At 32.5% G+C, this 21440-nt stretch overlaps 1 protein-coding gene across 1 annotated transcript in view; it reads left to right on the top strand.

The window, feature by feature from the left end:
• Window positions 1–4553: 4553 nt before the first annotated feature.
• Window positions 4554–21440, top strand: part of LOC121455184 (BMP/retinoic acid-inducible neural-specific protein 3) — a 77130-nt gene continuing 60243 nt past the window's right edge. The window contains exon 1 of the mRNA XM_041662785.1: window positions 4554–4595. The gene's annotated coding sequence lies outside the window, so the exon portion shown is untranslated. The remainder of the gene's footprint in view (window positions 4596–21440) is intronic.

The raw sequence follows: 21440 nt of genomic DNA, 5'->3' as shown, positions 1-21440 counted from the left end.
ATAATGACATTTTGAATGTTGCATGCAAATGGATGGAAGTAGAAAACACTATCCTGAGATAACCCAGACCCAAAAGGATGAATATGGTATGTACTCACTCATTAGTGGACTCTAGCCATAAAAAAATGACATTAGGCCTATAGTTCACAAGCCTAGAGAAGCCAAATAACAAGGTGAACCCAAAGAAAAACATATATAGATCCTCCTGGAAATTAGAAGCAAACAAAAATATTTTCTACAGTCCAAAGAGCAGTCAGGGTTCCCTGCCCTGTGGAAAGTCCAAGGTCCTCCCCCCTCCGTCCATGTCTAGGAAGGTGAACATCCAAACTGGCTAGGCTCCCACAAAGCCAGAACATGAAGTAGGATCAAAACCCAGTGCCATTGTCCTTGGCTTCTCATCAGGAGGGGGAGAGGAGTGGGGGAAGGGGGAGAAGGGTGGGAGGAGGGGGAGGGAAATCGACGCTGGGAGGAGGGGGAAACTATTTTTTCCTTTTCTCAAAAAAAATAAAATGTAAAAAATGTATATCTTTACACTGCTGGGAATTGATTTCAAGGCTTTGCCCATTTTTGACAATTTCTGTCTCATTGAGCTACAGTATCAGTTTTCAAAGAAACTCTTTACACATATAGAGGAAAATTTAAAACCAAAAGAGGAAAAAAATATTTTAATGTTTCTCATGAACAATCATTATCATTTTTTCTAAGAGAAGGTAAAATAAAAACTTTATCATAAAATTCAGGGACTCAAAATAATTATCAAAACCACTGTGCTAGTATCATATATTTGTTTTTTTCACTAAGAGACTAATTTCAGAGTTATATTGTTCCTGCATCAAATGAGACAAACTGTGTAGAGACATACCAAGCAATAAATGCTATGGGAAACAAGCTTCAATTATTTTTTGTGTTTCCATAAATTTCTGAGAAATAAAAGAAAGCCCATTTATCCTCAGCAATATTTTTCTCTGTCCTTATATGTGTGCCTATGATGTACAAACATGTTCCTTACATGCTGGATGTGGTATTGTATAGATCCAGCACTGAAAAGAGTAGAGGTATTGTATCTAAATTTACTGTTGAAGGCAAACAAGAAAAGGAAACAGAAATGTATTGTTTACCAAAAATTGCCAGTAACCTTGTAAACATAGTTCAACACAGTTTTTCCCTAAAGAAGTGACTGGGAAGCCCCTTTGAATTATTTATGCTAGCCATCTGTTCCTTGCTTTTCATTTCTTCCAGAACATAGAAATCTCATGGCCTTCAGACTTTAGCTACGACTACTTGCAGATTAGCAGCTGCTTCCTTTTCAAAAATCCACACTGAAGCTGTTTATCCTAAATTGGGGAATTCCACCACTATCTCCAGGGCTTCTCTAGAATTAATCTATTTAAATAGTATTTTTCATAAAAGCAGGTGCTTAAGTGGCTTATTTGAGTCTAGCATTTTAACAATAGTACACAGAATAAAGTACTTCCCATTTATTCTGCCAAAACAAATAGTATGAGTTTAGGTATTAAGATTTCTTTTGCTCTGGAAACAGTGTCTGGGTGTCAACAATATCTTACTGATGAGGCCATATTAATCAATAAGAAATCTCTATCTAGCATCTATCAGTTAGAATTAGTGATTTTCAAGTTTGTTAAAATTATTTTCTCAGCAATCAATGTTTCAAAAATTATGTTGGTGACTGGGAGTAATAGAAATTTATAGGCTCACAATTGTGTGAGCAAATATTCACAACCAATATGTCAAAAGAAAGAAAGAAAGAGAGAAAGGAAGAAACAAAAAACACACAATATTGAATACTTTGCAATCTCTACAGAATGCTTGCTTTCTTTTTGCCTCTTCCTGATTTTGGTGGAGTTTGGAATTTTTTTTATTTATTTTTTTTATCACTCCATAAACCATCTCTTTGGTGACATTAGGGGCCTATTTTATGATTAAGACTAAAACTAATGCGTGACCTAATAAATAAATAAATAAAAATGAATAATAAATGCTTACCTAAGCAAAAGTTGTTAAGCCTTTGAGACCTGTGTGAACACTAGAAAAAAAAATCTTGAATGAATAGTAAAATGGAGTTGTGGTTCATCTATTTATAGTATATCTGATTGAAAATTGGTATCTTCTAAAAACAAATTTGAGGTAGAAACCTATTCTTGATAATGAAATTAATGATAGTTATAGCAGATCTTTGAGAAATACTTTATTGTTTTATAAAATAAGACAAATACTGGTAGATTTTTTTATTTTAAATTGTCTGAAAAAGAATTAAAATTTCTAAATTTTCTTAGGGAAGATTTATAAATAAGGTGTTGATCTATAATTAGGACACTTGTGCAAAGATTAAACGTTGAGAACACAGAGACATTCTAGGATTAAGTCCAGGTTTGTGGAAACACTATGTCTACAGCAATGATGGTTTTCCCAAATCCAGTAACAATTTGAGTTTCAGGCTTAATAAATAATTAACTTTGAGGAAATCTATTGTTTAGTATTCCACTCATTTCAAAACAATGAGATTGATATGATTTTTATAAATATAGATAACCCATATATTTGAGAGAATAATAAGATGGGTACATTTGTACAGTATTCCTTGATGTAGTTTCTATATGAATCACAAAGACAAATAAGAAAAATGATTTTCTGAATTTTTTACTTGTTTCTCTTATGTAAGATCACTTGCTGCTCTTTAGGAGGACTCAATTTTAGTTTTCAAAACAAGTAAAATACAGGACAACTCTCAACAACCTTAAATACAGAGGATTGGATGCCCCTGATCTCCATGGGTATTGCACTCATATGCATATACCTATACACAACTCCACACACATATGCGCAATTTCACCTAAAATATATCTTTAAAAAATGACCTCAATCAAAAAAAAAAAAAAGCCGGGCGGTGGTGGCGCACGCCTTTAATCCCAGTACTCGGGAGGCAGAGGCAGGCGGATCTCTGTGAGTGCGAGGCCAGCCTGGTCTACAAGAGCTAGTTCCAGGACAGGCACCAAAAACTTCAGAGAAACCCTGTCTCAAAAATCAAAATAAATAAATAAATAAATAAATAAATAACCTCAAAAACCATTTGAACACAAATTGCTACTTTTTATGGAAAATGATAAGGTAGCTCTTTATTGCTTAAAAATATGCCGATACTTTCTCTTCACTGTTGAAATTCAGGTAAGGTATTAATAATATTCAAGCTCATATCTTAAAAATAAATTTCCAAATCTTATTACAGTAATTAATGAATATAGATCACAGAGTGAAAATTAAGACAGTTGAAAAATAGCAATTTTGTGGTTGATTATAATAATTTTACTTTTTAAGAATATAATATGATTACATAATTTCTCCCTTTCTTCTTCATATCTTATCTTTCAATTTATCCTGCTATTTCATACTCATGATCTCTTTTCCTTTAATCTATTAATGTACACATTCAAACATTCTTAAATATTCAAATAAATTTTCTCATTTAATATACATAATAGCAATATGTATCTTGTAATTAAATAAATATTTATTTACTTAAGTTATGATATACTTATTTATTCTGTGTATCTATTCTCATTAAAAACTTAAATTTTACTATGAGAATTGATTTTAAAAATTGAAAGTATAATTTTAAGAGATTTTTTTTTTTTACCTAAACAAAATCTCCAATGAGCTTATTCACTCTCTTAATGTCAATCATAGTCCTAATGCCACTTCTCAAGCTGACTCATATTAAATTCTGGGAGGTCTTTAAAAATACTAATGTGTGTCTTCCATCTCAACCAAATTTGATGTGATTGGTGTGAGATGGATTCTTGACATGGGGAATTTGCAAGCCTTCAGGTGTTGCTAAATTGAATCAAAGTAAAAATTAAGAACCAATGAGGCAGGGAATTATTGTTCCTCACTGGACTTCAGTGGTAAATTTCACAGCTCTAAAGGGAGGTACTCTACACATGCTTCCTTTCTACATGCAGTTGAGTATTATCATTTGAAAAGGCTTCCATTATCTTTTCCATATGCAAATCTAGTTTATACAGCTGTAATTATCTGTGTTTTTATTAAGATATTTGGTAGTTACTGTAACATTTAAAAATATTTCACTAAAAATATGACCAGTTCTACACAATCTGCTAAGAAAAATTTTGTGGAAAGTACAATACATTTAATGATGATTAGGTGATGATTATATTATTTATGGAATACATAAATTAGTCAATTATTTAAAAAGTTTCATCTCAATATGCATAATAAAACTATTTTACTTGAAGAAATAAAACCTGAATATTTTTCTTAATAGAGCTTCTTATAATTTACCTTTATAATTAAAATTATAAACTGAATTATGTAAAACAAAACTTATTTACTACAATTAGTAATATAAAATCATTTATAGAATATAGGAAATTCTTGCCCTACACTAGCATGTTATTCTGTAGGCAGACACTGCTTGTTTGTTTCCTGATAGTTACAGAAGCTATATTAATTGCAATACTGTTTGGCCAATAGCTTAGGCATTTTTCCAGCTAGCTCTTACATCTCAATTAACCTATTTCTTTTATTTTGTATTTTACCACGTGGATCATGGCCTACTGGTAAGATTCTACTCTCTCTATATATATTTTCCAGCAAGGGTATATTATGTTAACCTGTTGTCTGAAAGAAGTTTCTTTATTTAACAATGGCAATAAAAAAATCATATTCATTGCATACAGATGGAAATCCCAAATCAAATAACAGGAAAAAATAATAATCCTGAGACAAACTAAGAAATATTAACCTATATGAGTTGTAAGAAGTATGCTAGAAGTTCTACATGAAACATACAGCATTAAACGCCTACATGAAATTATACGTTAACAATCATGTAAAAAGGAGACCATGAATTTGGAAGAGAACAAGGTGAATAGAAGTGAGAATTTTGAATCGGAAAGAGAATGATATAAGTGAAATATCTATTCAAAAAATAAATACTTTAAAAATAATATGTAGTGAATAAACAGGAAATCTTATGAGGTTCATACTTGAAAGTAAATATTTCAATATACTTCTAAAAATTTAAACTACAAATAATTATACTTCTTGGCAGACACTTATGGCACACACCCTTAATTACTGCACTTGGGAGGCAGAGGCTAACACTTCTCTGAGTTCAAGACCAGCCTTATCTACAGAGCAAGTTTCAAGAAGCCAAAGCTACATAGAAGAACACTGTGTTGATGAATCAAAAAGAAAAACATAAAAAGGGATTTTCAAACATTAAAATATATTTAAGAAGATGGTATATATACAAGTCATTTTTCCTCATCAAAATTATCATGAGGCTATATCTAGACAAGGAAAACAGAAACAAATAAAGAAGAAAAACTTATGAAACAATACCCAATATGAACACAATGAATATTCATGCAGTTATCCTCAGTCAATATTCACAACCTGAACTCAAGAACAAAATCAAGTGAAATTCACTCAAAGAAAGTGTAACTTAAGTAAATAAGTAATATATCACATTAACAACTCAATACAGCAACATAATAATTTAACAGACACTACAAAATATTTGATGAAATTTAATAAAACTTTCTCAAGAAAGAGGGTATAAATCACAATAAAGCAGCATAAACCCTCAAAATTAAAATCCCACAACAGATGTTCTACTGGATGGTAAAAACTTGGAAGTCTTTCTTGAGTCTGGAGCAAGGCCAGACAGGAAAGTCTTGACTCTGCCATTCAGCATGGGACTGGAAATCTCAGCCAAAGAAACCAAGCAGAGGAGACAAATAAATCACCCAAAATTGGAATGGAAAATGAAGTTCACCTTGATTGAAGATAACAAGATCTTATACATTGGCAATTCTAAATACCCCACTAAAACTCTCTCAGAAATCAATAAATTTAATATAATTTCAAGATTAAATATCAACATACAAAATTCAGAAACACTTTTCAACACTGACAAAAAAAAATTCCCAGCAGAAGAAAAACATAAGATATAGTTTTAAAACCTTGTTAAATAAAATTATCAGGAATTCTTTTATGTGAGAAACATCATTTTTATGTTGTTAATTATTAACAAATACCAATAATACAAAGAGTTGGTTTCATATATAGCATGCCTCTTTCCCTCCATACCTCCTTTCTCTCCCTCTCTCTCTTCTCACACCCAGTTCTTCCTAGTTTATTACTGCTTCCCCTCTACAGGTCAAATATGTTAAAGTTTTCCTAAAAATGACAGAATTCCATTCAGTTTCATGACTGAATGCTCCATTTTTACATACATACCATATACTTTTGTCTTTTTTTGCCTTGATCATTTTAATGGTTCTGAAATAACCATGGCTATACAAGTATCTCTTGTGCATACAGGCATTTAAATCAAATATATTTCCAAGATTAATATGCCTGAATATTTTTTTTAATTTAGAACTTTTAAGTTTTGTGGGGGATGGATTATAATGTTCTTTTTGTATTTTTGATATTATCACCCATTATGTGTGGGGGTGTTTTGCCTTCATGGTTGATATTCATCAAATGCATATCAGAAGAGGACTTCAGATACTCGGTGCTTTTTTGTTTTATTTTGTTTTTATGTAACATGAGGGGGCTGCCTTGTTTGTTTGTTGTTGGGGTTTTGTCCAGCCCGGCCCCCCAGCTGTTTAGTCCCAGAGAAAATCACACATAGATCTCTATAAGTTATAAAGCTGATTGGCCCATTAGCTCTAGCCTCTCACTGGGAGACTCTCACATCCCGATTAACCCATTTTTCTGATCTATGTTAGCCATGTGGTTCAGTACCTTTTTTCAGTGGGGCAGCTCACATCCTGCTGCTTCAGTGATTTGGACAGGAGTGGGAGGAATCAACTTTCTCCTTCCCAGAATTCTCCTGTTCTCATTGTATCATTTTTACTTCCTGTCTGGTTTTCCCGCCTTTATTTGCTGCCTGGCCAATCAGCATTTATTTATAACATGATTGACAGAATACAGACATTTATTTATTTATTTATTTATTTTCCATTCAAATATATACACTTCTTTCCCCCCTCCCAATCTCCTCCCACTCCCCCATAACCCCTCCTTCCTCTCCCTCTCTGCTTGAGAGAGGGCAGGGAACCCCTGCCTGTGGGAAGTCCAAAGCCTTCCTACATCCAGACCTAGGGAGCTATGCATCCATATAGACTAGGGTCCCAAAAATCCAGAACATGCCATAAAAAAAAGTCCCAGTGCCTTTATCAATGGCTTCTCAGTCAGCCCCCATTGTCAGCCACAATCAGAGACTGGTTTGATCACATGCTCATTCAGACCAGGTCCAGCTGGATTTGGTGAGCTCCCATTAGAACAGGCACACTGCCTCAGTTGATGGACCAACCCCTCGCAGTCCTGACTTCCTTTCTCGTCTTCTCCCTCCTTCTGCTCTTCAACTGGACCTTAGGAGCTCAGTCCGTTGCTCTGATGAGAGTCTCTGTCTCTATCTCCATCTGTCACCAGAGGAAGATTCTATGGTGATTTTTGAGATAATCATCAGCGTATCTTCTTCGCTGTTCCTATATATGCCCTTTTTCCATCTCCACCCTCCCACTCCCCAAAGCTGTTGCCAGTCCTTCCCTTCTCCCTTCCTTCTCCCCCTCTCCTCTTCCTCCAACCTCACCCCCAACCCCATGCTCACAACATTCTGGTTTGCTTCCAGTTTCCTGGAGGATCTATATATGCTTTTCTTTGGGTTCACCTTGTTATTTGGCTTCTCTGGGCTTGTGAACTATAAGTTTAATGCCCTTAGTTTATGGCTAGAGTCCACAAATGAGTGAGTACATACCATATTCATCTTTTTGGGTCTGGGTTATCTCACTCAGGATAATATTTTCTATTTCCATTCATTCTTTTAAAATAAGTTATTAGTCTCTTTTTTACTTGCCATTATCATGAGAGGGGGCCTCAGTGTAGTTTTACTTTGGATTTTATTGTTGGAAAAATATTTCTGCATTTTATTCATTTTTTTTTAAATTTTTCCAATAGTTATGGCTTATCATGATAATTACACAGAGTAGCCAGCACCCTGCCCAGCAGAATTAAAGACTTTCTGGCAAAACAAGAGAGGGATTCAGAAGCTAACCTCAAGTTATACCTTACTTTTTGATAAACTTTTCATTCATTCCTTCTGTCAAGCAGCAATAATGTACATGTTAATAGGAGCTTCAACTTGTCATTTAAAAGTAAAAGTTATAACTAAAAAATTAAAAAAAACTCATTGGAAATGCTTAATAACATAAAAACATAGACTAAAAATGCTTGTGAGGTGAACACTTTGAAAGGGAATAAATGAGAAATTAAAATATTTCAGTAACTTTGGAACTCAGACAGATGTTCAAATTCTGTCTCAGTAGAGATCTACAAGGATTACAGAACAAAAGTTGCTCAGATCTAAGAAAAATTTTATAAACCTGGCCAAGATATATGTTTAACCGATCTGAAGGTTGAATGTATTCCAAAGTGGATAAATACACACACACACACACACACACACACACTCACACACACACACACACACACACACACGGGCTGGAGAGATGGCTCAGCGGTTAAGAGCATTGCCTGCTCTTCCAAAGGTCCTGAGTTCAATTCCCAGCAACCACATGGTGGCTCACAACCATCTGAAATGAGATCTGATGCCCTCTTCTGGCTGCAGGCAGACACACAGACAGAATATTGTATACATAATAAATAAATAAATATTAAAACACACACACACACACAATAACAGGAAGTTACATCCAATTCCTGTATCTGGAAGCAAATGGTAGAAACAAAGTCAAATGTTTACTCATGTATCATGAAGACCAGAAAGAAGTGACAACTTTCTTCTGTTGGGAAAGACATAGCAAACAGTTTCAACAACAACAATCTCAACCATCCTTTTCACAAACTAAAGAGATTTTTAAGATGTTTTCTGATAAAATAAAAACTATAGAAAATAAGAATATGTTCAATTGATTTTCTTTTTCTGTTGAGTTCTCTAAGAAATGACAAATAGAGTCAAAACTTTTAATAGAATCTGAAGTATTATTTGATATTTGAAGGAAAAAACTTTAATTATAGTTATAACTGAATCATAGTGATAGGTCTTAGCAGGAATTAACTTTATTTTATTATGTGAAGTTAAAATACCAATACTAATATACTGTACATTTCATAATATATAATTTATATGGTATATAATAACTAAAGGTAATTTCAACCAAAATCTACATGAACAGAAGCACCCTAAGTGCTTCAATTAAAACAATGGGATTCTTGAAAATTTCATGAACAGAGAGACAGAAAAGAAGAAATGACAAAGTAAAAATAAGCAGTGAAATGAAAGTGGAGATGACAGATGGAATGAAACCATCATTTATGTAAATACATTTACTTTATTTGCATATGTAAAAACTCCATGTGACCTAAAATACCTCTCTTGAGGAATAAGTCACAAAATGTGGTACATCCATACTATACAATTTTACTCATCAATCCCAAGAACTCTCTTTACCATGGATCCACAGTTACTCTGATAAAGCTCTACTCTACGGCATCATAACGAGGAAAAGGAAGCCAGTCTTTAAGATCATAGATTCTTGTCCTCATTATGTGACATACTTAAAATGATGTAGACAGTTCCAGGACAGGCTCCAAAGCCACAGAGAAACCAAAAAAAAAAAAAAAAAAGATGTAGATAGACAAAATGAATAATGTTTTTCAGAGATTTAAGAAACAAGAATTGGTGCTTATGTTACCCATGTCTGATGTGAAGAAATAGCCCTCTACTATCATTATGATGATAATATGTTTATGTAATCATAATACATATAACTCTAGGTACATAGTAGATATGTATGTATGTAGTAATGTGTGTGTGGATCTCTAGATATGTATGTGTATCTACATCAATTTCATCACTGTGTAGTGTACTGTATTGAATTGAAGGATACACATTATAATAACTTACTTGAATTACACATACACAGAATATTCTACTGCTTTCCATTTATTCATTTAATAACTTTTATTATTTCCACTAGTCATTTGAGAAGAGTGTACAATATATGTTTATCATATTCTTTTCCCTTCCTATCCAACCTTGTGTCCTACTTATTTTTTTTTTTAAAAAAAGAGAAAATACAATTCTTCTCCCCATATATTCCTGGGAAAATGGCTGTCCACTAAAGCATAGGTTTCTGTGGATTTCATTATTTTAAAATGCAATGTGAAACAAAGCAGCTTAGCATTGAATAATGGTAAGCTAAAGAAAGTGTACCCCGAAATTGTTATAAACAGAATGCATTTAAAAAATAGTTTGAGTTAAAGGTATTGGTCTTTTGCAAAGCTAAATATAACAAATTTATCTAACCATTTGATATATTATGTAAACCTAACTTTTTATTACTTATGAGAATATACAATTTTATAAATATGTTGTTTTTCATGTGCAAAATATTTCAGGACTATAGGGATTTTGTCTTCAGCAATTTTCCCTATTATGAGAGCATTTTTTTCCAATTTCAAAATAGTAAAACTTATACCCAAACAAAAGTTAAATGGCTATGACTGCTATCTAATTTCCTATTTAGCTCCAAAGTCTGAGGAGACTATTTGTGCATATGTGTATTGTAAGACAAGATGAGATAGAGAGGTAACTGCTTTCAGGGGATGTAATAGACCAGGAGCCTTCATTTAGGATTCAGACAACATTTGCTCAGGCAAACTCATTCAGTAAGAAAGTGTGACTACTGCCATTTTCCCTTTTCAAAAGTTGTATATTTGCTTTCTGTGGCTAGACAATTGGATATAAGTTATTGCTGAAGAAAAAAAATGGCACCAATTCCTTTATATCACTTCCTGGGTGAGGGCAAGGTAAAAGGAAAGAGGTATATTATTTATTGGAGGTCCATTTCTGGACCAGAATGACTGAAGTGATCATAATGGATGGAACTGCTAGAAGCAGCACACATGCAGTACTCAACTTCACAAAGCAGAGTCTATCTCCCCGATAGCACTAATAACCTTCCTAGAGGACATATGACTTCTGGGTGACACAGCAGAAATTGATGTTTTCAGTGGTCTGGCTCTAGAGTGGACTCACTGAGATACAACTCTGTGATAGGAAAGGGATAAATTTATCAAAGTTACAAGCTGATACTGGAAGCATTCTGACTCAATAATTTTGAATATCTTTTCCTAAAATAGCATCTTTAAATACAAAGCAAATTTTATCTGTTTTCATTGACAGTTTCCTTGGGGAAGTTTGTAATTAGATTAATGGAAATTGAGGATTCTTTTAAATAATTTGACATAAGGATATAATACATTAATAATTACTTTTGTCACAGGCAGAGACTAGATTGACAAAAAAAAGATACTTGATTTGCTATCGATATTGAAAGAGACTCAGGGATATCACATTTAAGATTACAAACAGTCTCTGGGGCTTCCCAATATAATTATGTTTTCTTCATTATTTTGCAAGGGTGTTAATTGCCTGCTAGCAGTTAACCTCCCATGCGACTGTCAAGAAATGTAATCAATAGTAAGAGCAGAGGGACCAAGCTGTCATGGTTTCTGTGACCAATATCCTTTTCTCACCCCTGGCAAGGTGTTTCTGTTTTAATAAACGAACAGGTGCATGTGTAGGAGGTTTCTCCAGAAAGCCACCAGCTAAATCGGTACATCAGATGGGTCTCAAATTAAAATGTAGCCAATCAGAACCTTGATATATAATTGTCTCATTTTCAAACTTAAATACATTATAGGCCTCCTGCTAGTACTGCACCTGGCAAATCTACTTATTCAAGTGGTGGAGGGTAAAGTTTGCTGAGACATTTTGAATATTATGCTGACATGGTAATAAAAGAAAGGCGGGAGGAGGCATGATCTAATTCCACTGACGTCTGCTCAGATTAATATAGACCATTACTCCTGCAGAGCAGATAATCGAATCTCATTCATGGAAATATTTCAGATAATTTTTCACAAAGTAAAACCCGTTGCATTTAAATATATCACCTCAACGATATGTCTTCAGTTATTCTTAATATTCTTATTACTCAGCTATTGTTTCAGATTTCATTTTACCCACCAAATGTGTTTAATATTCCTTGTTTACTGTGTATGTGCTCTTATATCTCTTTGGAGTTTTTGTATACATTTATGCATACTTATGTAAATAGTGGGTAGGATGCAAAAGAAATTAAAACTTAACTTCTACCTTTGCTACCAGAAAATAATATTCCATCTGAGATGTAATTTACATTTATAGGCAAAAAGATACAGAACCATGATTCAGATTTTGTTATTATTATATCAAGTAAAAATTGTTACATTTCTTATCATCTTATTAATATTATAAATAATAATAAAACTTTAGCTTTTTTATACTGGTATAAGTTCTATGCACATAAAACTAATTGTACTAGATAACTTTATTTTAAACTGAAATTGCCATAATGTTGGCAGTACCAACAACAGTATGCAATAACATTCATTGTAAAACTTAAGTATTGAATGAGGGGAAATTTACAAATCTAAATGCAGAAAAAAAGCTAAATTATATTGTGTTCCAAAGTATCATATACAACATGCATGTGGTGCCACAGTGATCAATGCAGAGTGTCATGTGAAAAAAGATTTTTGAATGTTTAATATGGTGTATGTAAGTCCAGCTTCTAGAAAGATAATTGAACATCAATATTATATAACATTCAAAATTATCTGAAATTATTTTATGATCATTATCTGAAAAGTTATGTTTTCAAAATAAACTGAGTAACATCAGACATATTTGTTAAACTAATTGCAAAATGTTTTTCAGTTTTCACCACATTTGGGTCACTGTATTTTAAAAATGGAAATGTAGTATTTTGCTACTATAATATTATTTTTCCTGGTTTACGGTTATATTTCTTTACCATTTCATTACAATCATACATTAAAGAGAACTTTATTTTTGTTGATAAAAATAGAAATCAGGAATTACATCCCTCAAAATAACCAAATTGTGTATATTGAATTGTCCCTGTGGTTAGTGTGAAAATAACTTTGTCTTCTTGGAGGCAGAGAAATAATATACTTAGGGTTTTCTACTTACACGGCAAATGATACTGGTTTTGCCTACTCATCAGTCAGGACATAGTGAGAATAACTGTAACTCATATTACCTTTTTCCAGCGCTGTCATATACAATTATTTGCAGAGAGAGACAACTGTCACATGTAATTTCAACCTTACTGCAAATTTAAATCTAGAACTGTTATGTTTTATGCTGTTGACCAGTGGCTGGGTTTGGCCATGTGTTTAAATCATATATACACTCAGTTTAGATCATTAAATGACCAATCTCCAGAGACTTTCAGTCTCCCCTAATAGAGCCTAATAAATAGACCCCACTATGTCTTCCAAGAGGGGCTGAAGATGGCAGTAAAATCTCTGCTTTCCACTCCTGGCATTCACAAACTCTACTGCTTATGGTGGCTACTGTGTCCCTCATACTTTATTGATCTTGAATATGGGACAAGCGTTAAGGCATTCTTTTGGTTTCCTGATTGTTTAAAATAGAAGCTGCACCTGAAGTGCATTTACAAACTTCCTATCACTATCAGTGAACTTGTCCTTTCTCACTTGGGGTATCTCCTTCAGGGTAGACCTGATTACGAAACATATATGAGAAAAAGAGAGGATGGTGATAAACTATGATCAGTAGTCAGTTGGCAAAACAGGAATGTTCACCATTTGTTACATCTGTTCCTTTATTTTTTGACTTTTTAATGCCATTTCATCACACAATAACATGGAACTGTCTTACCTAAGTCATTATTTATGGTTCAATGAAGAAAAACAAATGAAGCAAAATATGAGCATCTACTCTTCACTGCTGTTGAAACTAGCTCTGCCTTAGCACCCAGGTGTTTATTCTGATAGTCTTTGGGATCTTATCTGCAAACCCCCAGAAATCAACATTGATTTTTTACCTAAAAAAATAAACAAAATACACATTATTATCTGAACCATTTAAGATTCTTGGAATAGCTTGTAATGGTAGTGAAACAGAGATATTTTAGAAGCTTATAAGACAGATAATAGGTATGGATATATTATTATCAATAACACACACACTGACGAATATAGATGATGCTAAATATACTAACTGAGAAATTTGCCTTTTAGGTATTTTTTTTGTCCCATGATAAATAAGAATTAGATAGCAGTCTTTTAATATATTTTCTTAGTTTTCCAATATTGAGTTATCAGACCCAAGATAATATGAATAAGTGTAATAGTAATAAGACTTAGCAGATCCAATTTATGTCTTAAGACATTTATAAGACAACTAAAGAAAATGAAGTCATTGTTTCAAAAAGGAAGAAAGTGAGTGGTACTTGAGGTACTGGGAGTAAGAAAGGGACTGTGAAAAGTATTACAATTTTAATTCTAAAAAAAAATAAAATTATGATTTGAAAAATTCTAAATTTTTCACATTTCCTTTGAAGCAGTGAATTCATTCTCTTTAGCTAAAGCACATTAATAGCCAAGAACTAATATTTTCTAAGAATTCAGTACAAAAACAGTCTAATTCTTTATGGCTGAGAGTCTGGTCTTTTAGAATGAGACACAAAATATATTGTGAAGTAAAAATTCCATGGAACATAAAAAGGAATGTATTTTCATTTCAGTTCTCTATGTTTTGCCCTAACATCTGAAAGGTGGCTGGAGTTTTTAAAGTACTATATATCGGGTAAATAATTATCATGAGGCTTACACAATAGTGAAGCATCATTTTATTGAACATTTATTTGGGAGTTTGTGATATTGGTACTATTGTAGATCAATCCCTCTGATAACAATTTTCCTAGCATTGCAATTTGCCATTTCAATTTAATATTGCCTGTAGTGTTAGACCTGCTATTACATTTATGGCTTAGATTACTATTGGAAATATTGTTCGAAGAAGGAAGTAATGTTGCCGTGATTTTATCATTAGACCATTTTTCTTATACACAATGCCAGGTCTCCACTAAAGTATCGGGTTCTCAGGCCATCTGGTGTCATTTATATCTTTAGGACGAGCTCTCACGGTGCTCCACTAAGAATAGTAATAGTGATTTCGGGAGTTGTGGCCAGAATAGTTCAGTGCTGCAGCAAGTAGCAAAAATATGATACTGCACTTCGAAAATCTAGAGGTTTATTTCATGGGAAACAAAATAACAAGTAATTGTTTGAGCTTTATTACATGGTGCCATGAAATTCCAGGACTATTTTGATGTAGAAGGGTAATTCTGTTCAAAGAATGTAAGAACTGTTAAATACAAGCTTCTATATCATTATCACTTTTATTATTTTTATATGATTAAAGAAAATGAAACAATAAAATTTAAACTAGAGTTTAAAAATAAAGTTTTAACTAGAGAATTAATATGACAGATATTATTTAAATAATTAATTGAAATTATTAAATTGGGCAAATTTGTTATCATAAATATTTTTCATAAAATGTATTTCATATTTTAGATATATAATCTATAATTTACAACCTAACATATTAGCTTAGATTAGATTTTTAAATATTCACATTTACTGAAAAGTATTAACAGCTTTTGTTTCTGAAGCCTTTCACTACTCCTCAAAATTGTTTTTGCATAGAATTTTTAGGGAGAGTGAAGATTAGAGATTTTGCTATGATATAGAAAATAATCCCCATCTGATGCTGACTTCCCTTAAGTAGTAACAGAACCCAGAACAAACTCCATTTGCATAAATTCGCAAAAGAAATAAGATGTAAATTATAACCCATTTAATGAATATAAGATGTTCTTATCAAAGCACTCTTTGGACTACTGTTTTTCCTTTTTGTTTTTGTTTTTGTTTTGCCACCAAAAAATTTGTTTATTAGTCCATACTACTGCAGCAATATAGCAAGATGACATTTTAGTTAAATGGCAGAAAGCAGTTTTGAGAAATAATTTTTCAAATTCTTTATAAATAATTTCTGTATCATCTGACATAAAGCAATTAATCTAAAGTGTCCAATACCTTGCAACATACAAACAAAGAAATATGTAAATTTTATGATAGTCTTGTTTGCACCTAGGGAGGTTTGCGAGCAATTGGACTACTGTTTAAGGTACAGTCATTGGAAAACTGATGGCACCGGGAATAGTCACGTTAGGCCCCTTAGCAAACCTCTATAACAGAAAGGTATTATAGACTCTAATTTTTCACATCTGTTATGAAAATTAAATCTGTAGAAGCCATTCTGTATGGCATTTCGCGACGAACTTAATATAGAACAAACCAAGACTACTACATATTTCCCTTGTATCAAACATTAAAATGATTTGTCAGATAGTGAATTCAGGTTGATTTCTTGAGATAATTTTTGGTTTATAAAGTATAATTATTTTCATCAAATGACTTATATGTGAAATGGTTAGGATTCTTATTTTACATTTATTAATAAAATACTGATTTTAATATTGTAGTTTTCTGTAAAATACTTAATAAAAGTTCAATGGCATCCTCAACTGCTCCTAAAATTCATATTGGCCTCTTGAGGTAGAGGGTTTAAGCAGAGCTGCTTTAAAACCTTATATTCTGTCTTTTCTTTTATGGCATAGCGATTTGTATGTTAGCAGTCTGGAGACTGCGTTTCTGGCTTGTGCCGATGGACCATGTGATAGAGTCTGAGGTGCCTTCCTTTCTTTTGAATTTTCTGCACTGTTTTGATATGTGGTCACCAGTTGGGCTCAGTATTTCTTGAGGGATGATGCAAAAATGTCTAAGAGAAAGAACGTCACTAGGTTTGAAAACCAGACGTAAGCACACTGACTTTTCTTTCACATAAGACATTTATGACATTGAACAGTTTTGTTACATATCTACACAATCCAATAGAAGTTTTCTATCGGGTTCTATTAATATACAAATCAAAATCAATATTTTGGTTGGTAAGAGAATAATGAAAACAACCTTATTGTGTAGAGGATACATGGGAAAACATAGCCACTGCAAGTATTAAAGGGAAAATATTATTTTGATAACTAATGTGAATCTATTTTTTAACTGATACATAAAATAGAGTAACTGTACGCTTAAGACCAGTTATACATACCTATCTCACCATTAGTATTTTTATGTTGAAAATATTCAAAATAGTTCCCTCTGGATATTTGAAATGTAAAATATAGAATTGGTAGTCATTTTATAGTTTGGTATAAAAATCTTAATACATTCCATCTGTAACTTAGAATCTATCAGTCAGTCATTGCCCCCTGCCATATCCTAACTTCCCATCTATTCTCTTCTGCTCCTTGCAACAAACCACTCTATTCTCACATTTTTACGTTTTCAGAATCCTCATGACTAAAAGTACAATTTGACCTATGTGTGGATTTAGAGATTACACATTATACTTATGCTCATTCACATTTTATATAGTCACAAAATGTACTTCTTTCTATGACTGAGCAATATTCTACTGTGTGTATGTAATACACTTTATATATATATATATATATATATATATATATATATATATATATATATGTACATGTAGGATATATATGTTTCTGTGTATGTTTTAATGCACATACACAGAGACACAAACATAGAATTTATTAAATATACAATAATGAAAAATAAGTGTCATGCCAAGAAGAAGTAAGTCACCTTTTCTCTTGATTGGTTGCGATAAGCCATGCAAACAATGTCTTACTATGTCAATCTTCCTCCATTTTACCTCTCCTCAGAAAGTATTCTAAATACTAAAGAAAGACATTTAATATACTCGTTCCTTTTGACTCTTGATGGAAGGTGACTTCCAAAGATGAAGTCTCTGTGCTACTAATCCATGAACGAAAAATGTAAGAATTTGAGGACACTGTTTTTTGAAAGGTGTTGAGGCAAAGAGGTATTTTTAAACTTTATGACGTTTATTTTTGATAAATACAACAAGATATTTATCACTAAACTTGGTACCAATCTCTGTCAACTTGCTTGCTTGCATCTTGCTGTTACATTTTTATTATTCAGCAGAGGTGACAAAGATTGGAGCCTCCAAGTTGTCAAAATATTGGATTTAATACACCATGTATTAAATGTATTTTCTTCTTTCATTTGAATCTAGGATTTTGCATAAGATAGGTGAGTGTTCTGTGACTGAATTTCAACTCCAAGCCCAGGACTTATTTTGATGAATACTGTTTTATCATTACTACTGCATACTCTCACCTGCATGTACACAGTTTATCCTCCCATTGTCCTTGCAAACTCTTTGCACCTTTTGTATACAGAAAATAATGCAAAACAATATTTAATAGTGGTAATATCACGGATAATCATTTATTACACAATAGTTTGTGATGTTTTCACTGGGCTAGGAGGCAGGGGCAAGCAGATCTCTGTGAGTGTGAGGCCAACCTGGCCTATAGAGAGTGTGCCAGGACAGATTACAAAGATACAGAAAAACCCTGTCTCAAAAAATATTTTTGCATGTGTACTTGATCATTTATATGCTCTCATTTCAGAAACATATTTAAAGCTATCGCTCACTTTTAGATATGTTATTTAGTGCTAAGCCATGAGATTTTTTAGTTTTGTATATATGATAAGAATAAATATCTGCTAGAAAAATTTAACAAATATATTCATCAAGCCAGGCAGTAATGTCTTTAGTCTGTTAATTCTAATCTCCTCCCTTGACTCGCTATGTAGAAGCCTTTTTTGGATAGCACTATATTTTGGGACTATTGTTATACACTATACTTTGATTTTATTTCTCCTTCTGAGTCACTGGCATTATAATTTATATTACAAAATTCAAATTCTTCTGACAAACTAATCTAGCATATTTTTATACTTGCTTCCGAATGTTTACTCTTTCTTCACTTTGTCAGTTGGTTAAGCCATATGCAATATAGAAATCTCTTAGAATAACAATAATACACTGCCTTCACCCTTGCTATAATATATAATTCTCTCTCTCTCTCTCTCTCTCTTTCTCTCTCTCTCTCCCTATGTCCTTGAGAGGATTGTTTTCCTCTCAGAGTTGACAATGTACAATGAACCTATTATTGAAATTAATTTCATATTGCTTCTGAACAAAATAAGCCTGTCCTACAGCATGGTTATTATGAGATTCTAAGAGATAAAATTGTATAAAATCTACTGAACAAAAGCTCTCTATGAATATAAAAGATTTAATTTTGTCAACTCCTGGAGTATTTCTGCTTGTTAAGCAGGAATTTTTTTCAGATACGATTTGTTCTAGGCTTTAGTTATTATTAACAGTGTCAGTTTGCATAGTTGCAAAAACTTGATAAAACACGTTTCTTCATCAGAAATATGAAGATTATTATAGCACTCATCTCCTAACTTCTGCAGGGATTAAGCAAGATAAAACATATTTCTCAGAGGACCATCAGAATTACAATAAGTATATTATTTTAAAAATGCTAATAGCATTTGCCACTAATTATAATGGAATTTTACTGTTTTCATAGTAATCTATTTTACCAAGCATGAATATACTATTTTAGTATAGCTATGATCATCATTACTTTTCATTAGCACACTAGGAAGCACACAGTACACACTAAATAGATACCTGTTAAGCTCTTGTTTGACTGTAGATTATAATTACTGCTGAAGCCTCAATTAATTGCAGGACTCGGGTTTCTTATTGGAATAGAATCTTACTGCAGCACACAAGGAGTGTATTTAAAGACAATGAACTGGGAAACTCCTGTTACCAGTAGGACTGGGGATGCTAGCTCAAGAGCTATACAAGGCACAGTTGAGAACTCACACAGCAGAAGAAATTTCTGGAGGGCACCTAGGAGTACACAAGATGGCAGCTGGAACATCTGCCATCTAAATACAGACCACTGAAGTCATCCTTCAGGAAATTGTCCCAGATAATTCACTTCATGGAACTCCTGAGGTTTGTGCATTTTTCTAATTAAGGGAGAGATAAAGAAAGAATATTTGATATTTATAGTTTCTACTTTATATTATCTGCTTCTTTTCATTTAGCATATTCTGGTTATTTTTAACCTACCCAAATCATCCCAAATTCTCCTCTCTTTCCACCCAACCAAATCTCCACCTTTTCTTTTGCTATATCATAAGAATACAAACAAGTATATTATAAATAATAATGATAAAATAGGTAGAAACAATAACAAGAATAGGATGTACCAAACAGAATAAAAAGAGCCAAATAAAATAATAATAACAATAATAAGCTTGAGAAACAATATAGTCAAGGTGAAACACAAATTTACACAGAAAATCCATGAAAAGCATATAATCAGTAATTATAATATATACCATATATAATATCCATAATATATAAAGGACATATAAGATTTGGTAAATAGAAAGAAAGGCCCATGACAAAACTTTATGAGACAACGATTCTTCAAAAATGCCACTGAGTTCCTTTTGTGTTTGTTATTTTTGCTGAACATGGGACCTGGAATTTAGTATGGCTTGTATACACAGTGAGACTTCATTGGAATTTTTTTTTTTCATTTGTGAGAAGTTATCATTAGGAGATGACTTTGGGTTTATGAATAGAGACTTGTTCCACTTCCCTTTCAGCACTTAAAATTTTTATTAAAATATAGTTGCTTTGCCTTCTTTGTTTTCCTCTCTGTAGCCCTTCCCATGCACATTTTTCCAACTGTTCCATAACCTTCACATTCTTTCTCAAATTGGTGGTTCTTTGATAATAGTTGTACGATTTAATAGGTGATAGCAAGATAGGTAGATAGGTAGATAGATAGATAGATACATAGATGCATAGATGCATAGATTATAGATAGATAGATAGATAGATAGATAGATAGATAGATAGATAGATAGATTGATAGATAGATTGATAGATAGATTGATAGATTGATAGATAGATGCATAGATGATAGATAGATAGATAGATAGATAGATAGATAGATAGATGACAGACAAATATCATTGATAGACAGATAAATGATACAGTGACCTGACTATATACATGCATGTTGCTGTGTTCTTTTAGTGTGACTCATATATAGTCATATGGTTTTGGGAATGACTACTTTATATTAGATAGCCATTTATATAAAAAGAATATCTAAATACACTCAGGATCACCAGGCTCTGGGAATAAGACTCATTTGTAGTCTGTATGATTAGGTAATGGATGAAATAATGCAAGGTAATTTCTGTTAGTACTTATCACATCTTTTTAGGCTCAAGTCATTTGTAAAATGCATCTTAAAATATCAAGGGTAATATCAACCAACCATTCCATGAATGATAACATGTCCCTACCTTGAAATCTTTTTTAAACTTAGCAAACTTGACATTACTTTCATATGACATTAACAATTGCAAGTGTTCTCTTTTTTCAATGGTAGGAAAAAATATGTATGAGTTAA

Source organism: Microtus oregoni, unplaced genomic scaffold, assembly GCF_018167655.1.
Source record: "Microtus oregoni isolate MIOR12 unplaced genomic scaffold, Mior012 000013F_ref0000133, whole genome shotgun sequence".
NCBI lineage: Eukaryota > Metazoa > Chordata > Mammalia > Rodentia > Cricetidae > Microtus > Microtus oregoni.
This window is presented reverse-complemented; position numbering and strand designations above follow the sequence as displayed.